The sequence below is a fragment of the Rana temporaria genome, chromosome 1 (genome assembly GCF_905171775.1).
Source record: "Rana temporaria chromosome 1, aRanTem1.1, whole genome shotgun sequence".
NCBI classification, from domain to species: Eukaryota; Metazoa; Chordata; class Amphibia; order Anura; family Ranidae; genus Rana; species Rana temporaria.
The window spans coordinates 176713569-176725511 of NC_053489.1; the positions used below are offsets into that span (position 1 = coordinate 176713569).

Sequence of the window (11943 nt, forward strand, 5' to 3'; positions counted from 1 at the left end):
TGATAAATCCTGATAAAAGAAAAGCCTGGCACCAAAATCAAAATCAAAATATGGGCGTTTGCGCATGAGCTGCATGATTCGGTCCTTAACAGTATATCTATGGAGCTTGCATATAATGTCCCGCGGGTTCTCCGCGTCCTGTGACGGGGGTCTGAGGGCCCTGTGAGCTCTGTCAATCTCCACTTTGTCATTCGGGGAGAGGCCCAGCAGTTCCTTAAAAATGCCTTGCAAGGTGGGAACAATATCACTAGCCCCTGTAGCTTCAGGCAAGCCCCTGATACGAATGTTGGACCTGCGGCTGCGGTTTTCGTAATCGTCCAGCTGCGTGATCAAGGCCTCAATTTGAAAATCCTGAGCAGCACATTTATCTCTGAGTAGTGCAATAGTAGGCAAGGCCTCATCTACAACCTGCTCCAGCGTTTCCAGTCTGTTACCAAGCTGAGTAGTATCGGCTTTTAGCTGATCAATGTCCTGTTTAAACGCTTTTTCCACCCTGGTGGCAAAGCGATCCAAATCTTCCCGTGTGGGGAGAGATAGCAAGTGCTGCCTCAAGTCCCGGTCGCCCAGCACCTCTGCAGCGTCAGATGCTAGGCCAATATAACGCCTGACTGATATAAGGCCGCCATTGAGTCCGGGAACATACAATACATCCGTCATTGGTATTTTTAACACTTGTCCATCCTAATTTTTACTAATGAGGCCACAGAGCCAGGGGAGTCAGGGGGGGTCGCATCCCTTACCAGATTCGGCGTGTGGATGGGGGATCCTCCGTGCTGCGACTGCGGGGAGAGTCTGGCCGCTTCCTTCCCCTGCTTCTCAGACCCCTTGCTCTTCCCGGGCGCCATCTTGGAGGGCTCGCCGCGTGTTTGTAGGCCGCAGCCGAAATAAGCGCCGATGGACCCGGTTCCGAGCTGTGCGGGAGGCTTGTTTCTGGAGGAGGTCTTCCGGGATCGGGACATGCCGTTCAGGGCCCGTTAGAAGGCGGGGAATCCGCCGGATTGTGCTGTTTAAGCTGCGGTGTGTGAGGAGCTCAGGAGATCAGCGTCCTCACGCGTCCATGTCCAAGCCACGCCCCCCAACACTTTCACTTTCAATTCGGCCCGCCAAACACATTCAAACACATGTCACTACACTTCCCCTGCATCACCCCCCTCCCTCCCCTAATAAACTCCCGCCCGAACCCCCGCAATTTACATTTCAATGTGCCGTGCGTCAGGTCTATAGTGGTGCACAATGCACCCTCTCCTGGGCGCACTGAGCACATTAGTAACTAGGGAAATACACTGCACTAGCAGCGTATTTCTTTAGTAAATGTCAAAACGGCTGCTACTCCTGCTTTTACTCCATGAGTCATGGAGTAAAGGCTTGGTAAATCAGCCCCACGTGTTATAAAAAAATAAATAAAAATTTGAGGAGACAAAAGTGTATATTACTTTAGGAATGGTTTTCCCCCCTGACCCTATAGATGTGTATTGTGTAGAAATTCTCAATATAAGTGCCATATTAGAAAAAAAGATTTAGAAAATAGAGGGGATAAATACAGCCCTCTAAAAAAAAAAAAGGGGGGGGGGAGGTTTCGGTACCAGTGCCTAAATGTGAAAAAGGTGAAAGAAGGTAGAGGGTATCATATTACCCCCTAAATAAATACCTATGAAGTGAACACTATGATATGAAAGGAACTTACAAAAAAAAAAAAAAAAAAAGTTTTTTAATACCTTCAGATATTTCACCCCCCTCTGTTTCCACATAAAGGGGGGTTGAGGGCCTCAAAATCCCTGTGTTCTTCCGCATCCTCTTAAACATCCAGCTCCCTAAATTCTTTCCATTTACTCCATATCTTATCATATTCTGGCCTACTATTGTTGTGGATTGATATTAGTTCCTCCATCCTGCTAATTCTATCCATTTTGTTTATCCATTCTCCCATTGATGGAGCTTTTTTTCCTTCCAACTCTTTGGAATTAATGCTTTAGCTCCATATAATAGATAAGGGACCAAAGGTCTTCTATACTTTTTCCTAGCCATCCCCATACCATGGAACAGACAGTGCCAGGGATCTTGTTTCACCTCCCAACCACTTATCCTCTTAATCATTTTTAAAATCTCTATCCAATATGCCTGTATCAGGGGGCATTGCCACCAAATATGGGCATGTGTTCCCTCCATCCTTTTTCTTGCATTGTACGATTAGGATACTACGTTTTTGTTGCAGATACCCCAATGCCGCATACACACGATCATTTTTCGGCATTAAAAACACGTCGTTTTTAAAAAATGTAATTTTAAATGATTGTGTGTGGGCTTCACACAATTTTTCAGGTTCTGAAAAACGACAAAAAAAAATTTGAACATGCTGCATTTTTTAACGTCATTTTAAACGATTACCTTTTTCGGGTTGTAAAAAATGATCGTGTGTGGGCTAAAACGATGTAAAATCCTGCACATGCTCAGAAGCAAGTTATGAGACGGGAGCGCTCGTTCTGGTAAAACTACCGTTCATAATGGAGTAAGCACATTCATCACGCTGTAACAGACAAAAAAGCGCGAATCGTCTTTTACTAACACGGAATCAGCTAAAGCAGCCCAAAGGCGAATGGAACTTCCCCTTTATAGTGCCGTCATACGTGTTGTACGTCACCGCGCTTTGCTAGATAATTTTTTTAAAACGATGATGTGTGGGCAACGTCGTCTTAATGATGAAGTTGGAAAAGCGTTGTTTTTTCAACATGCTGAAAAACAACGTTTTTTTTCATGCTGAAAAATGAACGTGTGTACGCGGCATTAGTATTCCAACAGTCTCATACATTTTCTATATGGGGGAAAAAAACTCAGATTACAAGCGTATAAGACCCTGCAAAGTCCCAAAATGCAAGGTGGAGGGTTTTAATAAATCCACAACTTTATCTCCTGGAAGCCCAGCATCAACTAATACAGCAAGGGTCCCATCCTGTGACCAAAAACCCAGTGTCATGCATACATACTAATATCTTTACAGACTTATATGGAATAAGCAAGCTAAGTGGGCGATAATCAAATACACACCGAACACTATTCAACACAGCTTTGTCTTTAGCGGAAGGTTTGCTCACTGGTCGCTTGGTGCTCACAACCTTTACTGGATGCTGCTCCTTTCCAGTTTTACTGTATTTGCTTTTGTCAAACTTTGGTTTAGGAATGCCATATTTCCTCAGAATCTATAGCCAAGAAAGGGAAAATCGGCTAGACTAATAAGCAGATAACACACAAAACAGATATCTAAGGGTGATGAGTTTTCCACCAGATACTAAGGTGTGTGTATGAAAAAAAATTGCATAACTATTCATCCAGATAAACGGCTGGTAAATTTGTTCTGTGCGAGTCACAAAATCAAATGTTTTCCTTCTATTCCTTATGATTGTCACCTTCATCTTGTGACCATATCGTAATATTTTTCCAAACCATTATTTTTTTATGAAGGAATAACAGTTGACCTGTACATGAAATAAAAATTGGACAATCTATTTGGCCCCATTTGCACAGAATCAATGTAAAAGCAGTTTTGCTGGACAAAAAGCTATGCAAAGGTTTAAAAAAAAACAAAAAAAACAAGCAAATACATTCTAAATGTCACCTCTATGATGTATAGTTTAGTAAATGACAGGCATAAATACAACAGAAGAAAAAACAGGTCCTATTGAGGTATATCCACCGATCAATATATGATTACCGTACATCAAACCTTAAGCCGCTCACCACAATAGGGTGTTGTTACCGTAGCCAAAGCCATGGGTCTTCAAACTACGGCCCTCCAGTTGTTCAGGAACTACAATTGAATGTCAGTGTGTTACAATGCCTCATGGGATGTGTAGTTCAACAGCTGGAGGGCTGTAGTTTGAGGATCCCTAGTCTAAGCATACAAGAAAAAACCTGGGTAAGGCTACCTGAGTAAGAAGAGGCTACTATGGCAACAATGGGTAATAATTTAGGCTGATAAAATAAATATACAAAACATTTTTTTATTTGCGTTTTGAAGTTGAAAGCTAAAAACATACAAAGTATTGAAGACAATTTCCTAGCACCTTCACCACTACAAAGTCAAAAGGATCTCACACCACAAGAAGGGAACAACAGACACACAAGAACATACACAAAAACAAATAAAAACCAACAAAATTTGGATGCCAAGCACCATACACCAACTGTACTACTTCAGCATTGGAAAACAATCAAGTGCACATTTTTCCCTGGGGACCATACACATACAGACTTGTCTTTACCCTTCTTGATTAATTTTTTATCCCCAAGCGGAGGCCTTTCCGCCGACAATCTCTAGGTGTATGGTGCTTGGTGTCCAGACTTTTGTTTTTATTGATTTTTGTGTATGTTCTTGTGTGTCTTTGTGTCTGTTGTCTTTTCTCCACACCCCCTTCTTGTGATGCGAGATCCCTTTGACTTTGTACCGGTGAAGGTGCTATGAAATTGTCTTCAATATTGTGTATGTTTTTAACTTTCAACTTTGAAACTCAATTAAAAAAAATTGTATAATTTTTATCAGCCTTAATTATTACCCATTACCCATAGTAGACTTACCCAGGTTTTTTCTTGTATGCTTAGTAAATAACAGATGATATTTTAATTGGGCAAGAAGACAATAATACATCAAGTTCAAAACTGAAACCAGGCCATGTATATACAATAGGAAAGGCACAATTTTGGAGCTGGAAACTATTGCCTGTGTAAGCTGATCTTCCAGGAGTTTCTTTGGGGGGGCGAACATTGGTGAAGAACGTATGTAGAAGGTTTCCTCGTGTCTGAGAATTCATCTGCTCTTTGCTCAAATAAATATCAGATACCTTAATGAACTTGGCGGGAGTCAGACTGAGCATTTGTTCAGCATGAATGCAGCTTTTGAATATTTCTATTAGAACATCTCGAGCTTCTGGGACCAACTTGTCACCTATGAAATGATAAAGCAAACAGCTATGTGGCTTTGTGTTTTTTTATCTATTTTTTACTTCAACAGCAATTTGAAGTACAACCCAAAGATGTATTCTGTAACTGTAAAGCCATAATTCCCCAAAACTTCCTGGGATGGGATAAAAGAGAGGTCAAAAAAGCAACTGAACAGAGATGAACGCAAAGCAAGCTAACATTTGGCTGACTCTACACAACAAATACAACAGAGGATCTACTGGTGGGAGTATTGATTCTGACAGCACTCGTAATCCACAAATTCCTATAAACTTGAATAACTTGTTAAAACACTGTGCTAGTTCACCTTTCAGGGTTTTATCAGTGAAGTAATCTCCTAAACCTGGAATTCCCTAGATATCAAACAAACTCTGGTTTACTGTGGAGACTGTCAGTATTTCCTCTGTAGACATCTTCATAAGCTCATCTTCTCCATCCAGACTTGACAAACCAATCAGATCACTGCTATTAAATAAACTTGCTCGGATTTTCTCAATTTTTGCTCTGGAGCGCACCTACAACAGAAAGAATTTTTTTTTAAATGTTTAGCTGAAGTAAGAGACTCTAATGGCACAATATATATGCAAGGCAGCTTTGCATTTGACTGTATTACTAATGGCCAGGACTACCATTTCTGATGTGCTTGTTGGATACATATTGAATACATAAATACAGTTCTATGCAACAAAGCATTCCTGGAAACCTAAAGTTATGCAAGTTCATACTTCGAATTATCTCACAGTGACGTACATACTTTACTGATAATGATAGATTATATATATATATATATATATATATATATATATATATATATACACACACACACACACAATATAAATAAAAACAATAAAGTGCAGCAAAGCAATTAAAACTTAACAGCGGTTCCAGTCTTTACCCGCCCCACTCAAATACAACCGTGGCCAAAAGGTTTTGAGAATGACGCAAATATAAATTTTCACAAAGTTTGCTTATTCCTCAAAGAAAATGACGTTACCCCAGTCCTCAGCAGTCCAATCCCAGTACCTTTTGCAAAATATCAGTCTGTCCCCGATTCTCCTTTTTCGAGGAGAGAAGTGGCTTCTTTGGTGCCCTTCTTGACACCAGTCCATCCTCCAAAAGTCACACCTCACTGTGTGTGTAGATGCACTCACACCTGTCTGTTGCCATTCTTGAGCAAGCTCTGCACTGGTGGTGTCCCGATCCCACAGCTGAATCAACTGTAGAAGACGATCCTGGCGCTTGCTGGTCTTTCTTGGGCGCCCTGAAGCCTTTTTCACAAATGCAGTGGAAATGGTTTTTTTTGGGGGATTACATTAATGTTCATGGCAAAGAGGTATTTTGCAATTAATTGCAATTCTTCTGATCACTTTCCATAACATTCTGAAGTATATGCAAATGGCCATTATAAAAATTGAAGCAGCAGACTTTGCAAAAATTATTATTTGTGTCATTCTCAAAACTCTTGGCCACAACTGTACCTCTCTAACAGGTTGCTACAGAGACAGAAAGGGATGGTAAAATTTCAACACTGGGAATACACAAAGCATTGGTTCTAACTTTTCATCACTCTGTTCAAAAGTAGCCATTTAAAAAGAATGCCTATTGTAAGGTCTAATGATCCATGCAAGATCTAGTGGTGTGCCATGAGGAGTTATCTGTAATGTAAAGTATTCTGTAATGTGTAAGGACAGATTAAAGTGATTCTGAAGGTTGTAATTTTTTTCTCTTAAAATGACAAACATGCTATACTTATCTGCTTCTGTGCATTGAATTTGCACAGAGCAGCCCTGATCTTCCTCTTCTGGTGTCTGGTGTCCCCCACCGGCAATCCTGGCTCCTCCCCCTGCTGAGTCAATTTATACACATAGTGCAGCTCGGCTCAGCCCCCCCCCCCCCTGCTCTCTCTTTATTGTCTCACAGACTGTGATTGACAGCCAATGGCTCCCTCTGCTGTGTGAGCCAATAAGGAGAGAGAGCCGGGAGAGCTACTGCTCTCATGCACATGGCTGGACTGAGATATAGCTCAGGTAAGTATAAGGTGGGCTGGTGGAGCTAAACACTGAAGGTTTTTACTTTAATGCATAGAATACATTAAGGTTAAAAACCTTCTGACTTTAGAACCACTTTAAACACTGAGCATTGGGGGTAAGAAAAAAAGTATTTATGGCAGCCAGGAAGGCTCCGTCAAGCTGTCGAAGAGTCCAGACAAATGATACCACTGTCCCCCCTGTCTGCCACTTTAAGCATGAAACAGTAAGAAAACATGCAACTGCAAATCGGTAAATTTTAAAAATTGATGATGCATTATACAGGTAGCATGGTGTCACCCAATCGGAGAAAAAAAAAGTTGTGCTTTTGTTTTTACTAAACAAATTTTAGCCACTTTCACAAAAGTTATAAAATGCATGCATGTCAAAAAAATAAATAAATAGAAGTAAAGAATTTACCTCCACAACTGCAAATCCGTTGATTGGCCGGGACATGGTTGTATGGTTGTCCAGTGCACTGACTTTAAACATTGGGGTAGATTCAGGTACCGCTGCGCACTTCTTACGAAGGCGCAGCATCCCGTTTTTACCCTGCGCCTACGCAAATTATCTGCGCTACGCTTCATTCATGAAGCAGTAGCCACGTAATTTGCGCGGGCACTCCCTAAAAATGCCCGGCGTAAGGGCGCGTAATTTAAATGATCCCGTAGGGGGCGTGGATCATTTAAATTAGGCGCGTTCCCACGCCGAACGTAGTGCGCATGCTCCGTCGGGATACTTTCCCGACGTGCATTGCGGCAAATGACGTCGCAAGGACGTCATTTGCTTCAAAGTGAATGTAAATGGCATCCAGCGCCATTCACAATTCACTTACGCAAACAGCGTAAAATTTAAAATTCGCGACGCGGGAATGACGGGTATACGTAGCATTGGCTGCCCCTGCTAATAGCAGGAGCATTAAATAGTAAAAAAAGCTGTGCCAAACTAAATTAAATTTAAAAAGTCTATAACATTCAACGGATGGAGAAATGCTGAAATCCCCCGTAGAATCAATCAAATATTTCAGGTAGAGCCTTTAGTGTTGCTTGGTATAATGACACTGTGACTGGTCAAAACCTCAAACCACCAGGTGACATGCATGCGTTCAGTGCAAATCCTCCACCATAGGTATAAGCAGAGACAGCAGCGCTGCTTGGAGTGTCCTAACCTAAGTGTCCAGGGGATTGAAATGCCGTGGCTGGGCTATAGCCAACTGTATTAAAGGCTTGCTGTCTGGTAAGCTGCTTATACCTATGGTGGAGGATTTGCACTGAACGCATGCATGTCACCTGGTGGTTTGAGGTTTTGACCAGTCACAGTGTCATTATACCAAGCAACACTAAAGGCTCCACCTGAAATATTTGATTGATTCTACGGGGTATTTCAGCATTTCTCCATCCGTTGAATGTTATAGACTTTTTAAATTTAATTTAGTTTGGCGCGGCTTTTTTTACTATTTATTGCCTTTGTTTATCATACGTCAGCTGCTGCCTAGAGACTCTGTTGTGGTAGCGCGTTTTTTTGTTTTCCATTCCACTAATAGCAGGAGCAGCCTTACGCGTAACCGGACGAACGGAAACGACGTAAACTGCGTACGCAGGGCTCGCGTAGGGTTGTGAATCGGCGTTAGTATGCAATTTGCATACTATACGCTGACCACTACTGGAACGCCCCCTAGCGGCCATCGTAAGAATGCAGCCTATGATACGACGGCATAAGAGCCTTATGCCAGTCATATCTTAGGCTGCAGTCGGCGTATCGAGCTCTCTGAATCAGGAGCACTCGATACGCCGGCGCAACTAAGCAATTGCACTGCGTAACTATGGTTACGCAGACGCAATTGCTACCTGAATCTACCCCATTGATTCTACATCTGGCAAAGAGGATATTTCTACATTGTCAAGTTGCTCAACAAGGCTGCCCAAACTGCCCATGCTCCCTGTACTGCATATGGAAAGGTCCAATCTCTCTTGGCTGGATATTGCATGTGACTCTAAAAGTCCTTGTGGCACCGCAAGTTCTGGAGGAAACTGCTCTACAGATGTCTCACTGGTGGTCTGAGAAACGCCCTGTGAGCTGCACAATGAAGCCTGGCTCATGGAAGCAGAGGCACTGACACTAACCGCAGGGGTCACACTGCTGGAACTGCTAATGTCCATGTTATCAGAGTTTGGGATTCTGTTTTTCGCTACCTCTGTTTTGCATTCAGCGCCTTCAGTTTTGTCTTTTGGTTTTGGAATTTCTACATCCTGAAGGGGAATGTATTTCTCTTCCGTTCATGGACGGACACAGCATCCTTTTTTTTTAAATCCAACAACATTTTATTTAGTTTGCAGAGGTACAAGGCATACAAAGTCCCCTCGACATTGCGGGGACAGATATGTAAAAAGAGAAAAATAACCAATACACACAAAGCATCTATAATCTGAAGGTAGACCCCCCCCCCCAAACATTTCAAACACCACCCTCCTGGCATTTAGCACAATCCACGCCTCACCCAACATTGATGCCCAATAGCCTATCCATCACCAGGTCCACCGGGGCCAGACCCGGTACATCCAACCACTTTGCCCACAACTTCTCGAACTTGTGGGCATTACCCCTGTGTTGATATATCACTTTCTCCATTCTCAACACTGTCCCAATATTAGCAATCCATTCAGCCAGGGTCGAAGGAGCCTCAGCCTTCCAGTGAACCATAATAAGCTTTCTTGCCTGGAACAGAACCCTGTGTATCGCTTCTCTGTCCGCCCCCTCCCATTCGTACTCCTCCAGAGCCCCCAAGAGACATTCCCTCGGGTCCTGTGGAAGAGCCACGCCAAATGCTGAGTTAACGGTACTCACAACTCCCGCCCAATACGTGTGGAGCTTTGGGCATCTCCACAGCATATGGATCAGATCTCCATGGTCTCTCTTACACCGTGTACAGGTAGGGTCGAGCTGCGGATTCATCTTATGGAGCCTGTGTGGGGTATAATAGGTTTGCAACAGAATATACAACTGGGTGACCCTTTGTGAAACATTCAACGAGCACTTGCTTACTGCCTGAAAGATTTCCTCCCATTGTTCACCATCCAACTCCCCCGCATCCGTCTCCCACCTTTCCCTTATCTTCAGGGGATGCTGCTTCATCACATACTGCAGCAGAATGGCATAGCACTGGGAAATAAAGCCTTTTGACGTCCCAGCATCCCCCAAAATATCAAAAACAGGGGTCGGCGACAGGCACCACTCCGAGGAGCGACCCTGTGCCGCCACTGCGTGTCTCAGCTGTAAACAGGAGAAGTACATTGACTGTGGCAAGCCAAACGCCTCCCGCAGTGCAGAGAACGTGCGTAACACTCCATTGCGGAATATGTGTGTAAGGTGTGTCATCCCATACTGTTTCCACCTGGTCCCCGATTGTAACTTGGCCAGTTCAGTGTATGTGCCATTTTGCCATATAGGACTGTATTTCGTATAGCCTTCCGCATTCTGAACATACTTGACCTTGTTCCATACCTTCTGGATTAGACTAAAAGTAGGAAACTTCTTATGCGGTTTAGCAAAGGCTTGCGCCTCCAACGCCTCAGGGATCGGACTTCTGCCCACGGTGTGCTCCAGAAGCTTCTGAGCGGAGGATCGCACCGTCGGCCGAAACATACCGACCAGCTGCTGCATCTGGGCCGCTAAGTAGTATAGCCAGGGTTTTGGCAATGCCAATCCCCTGCTATCTTTAGGTCTCTGCAGGTGTTCCAATTTAATCCTAGGAGTCCTATCCTTCCAGATGAGACCGCGAAAGATACTGTTTACTGTATGAAAAACCTTTAAGGGGATAACCATGGGGGTGTTGTGAAGAAAGTACAGCAGTTGCGGCATGAGTATCATCTTGATTAGATTTACCCGGCCTGTAACCGACAGGAGCAGGGCCTTCCAAGTTTTAACTTTGTCCCTAAACCTCAGTAACAAGGGAGAGATATTGAGATGGATGAAATCTCGTGGCCTAGCCGTGATCTGTACCCCTAGGTACTTAAAGGATGAGGTAATGGGTATGGGGCATACGGGGTTAATTACCTGCGTGTCATCGCCATCCAGCAAAAGCAATGCCGACTTTGACCAGTTTATAAGCAAACCAGAGAATTTTCCAAAGTCTGAAATTGCCATCATAGCCTCCCTGAGGGAGGTATCCGTGTCTCCCAGTAAAAGAAGGGTATCGTCAGCATATAACATCACTTTTTCCTGCATGTCACCATAACAGAATCCAGTGATGCGGGAGTTAGCCCTAATACTAATGGCCAGCGGCTCGATAGCCAAAGCAAAGAGGAGGGGGGACAGGGGACATCCCTGCCGTGTCCCCCTCCTCAATGCAAAGCTCCCCGACAAGGAGCCAAATGTCCTTATTGCCGCCTGCGGCTGGCTGTACAGCAATCGCACCCAGGAAATATAAATAGGGCCAAATCCAAATTTCTGCAACACAGTCCAAAGATAGTTCCAATCTATGCTATCCAACGCCTTTGTAGCATCTAAGGATAGCAGTGCCTACCCATATTGTCCGCCCGCGCTTGCATATTAAGCAACAACCTGCTCAGATTAACCGCTGTGGATTTATTAGGCATGAAACCAGCCTGGTCTCCATGCACTAGTGAAGTTACCACCCCATTCAGCCAAATGGCAAGCACCTTGGCCAGTATCTTAACGTCGCTTTGTAATAGGGAGATGGGGCAATAAGCCCCCGGGTCTACGGGATCCTTGCCTGGTTTGAGCAACAGTACTATGTTTGCCTTGGACATTGAAGGGTCCCCCCCTCCCTGGCGCTGTTAAAGACCTTTAGTAGCTGTGGCAGTAACACCTCGGAGTACTGTTTGTACACTTCCATGGGCAAACCATCCTCCCCCGGAGCCTTACAATTAGGGAAAGCACTGACTGCCTCTTGTAACTCCTCGACAGTGATTGGTTTTTCTAACAGGGTACGCTGGTTATCGGACAG

At 43.8% G+C, this 11943-nt stretch overlaps 1 long non-coding RNA gene across 1 annotated transcript; it reads right to left on the reverse strand.

The window, feature by feature from the left end:
• Positions 1 to 4715: 4715 nt before the first annotated feature.
• Positions 4716 to 7451, reverse strand: LOC120933370. The gene is made up of 3 exons (XR_005748080.1): positions 7398 to 7451; positions 5258 to 5465; positions 4716 to 4936 (listed from the first exon to the last, which is right to left on the reverse strand). It is a non-coding gene; the product is annotated as an uncharacterized LOC120933370 (long non-coding RNA).
• Between the last annotated feature and the right edge of the window lie 4492 nt (positions 7452 to 11943).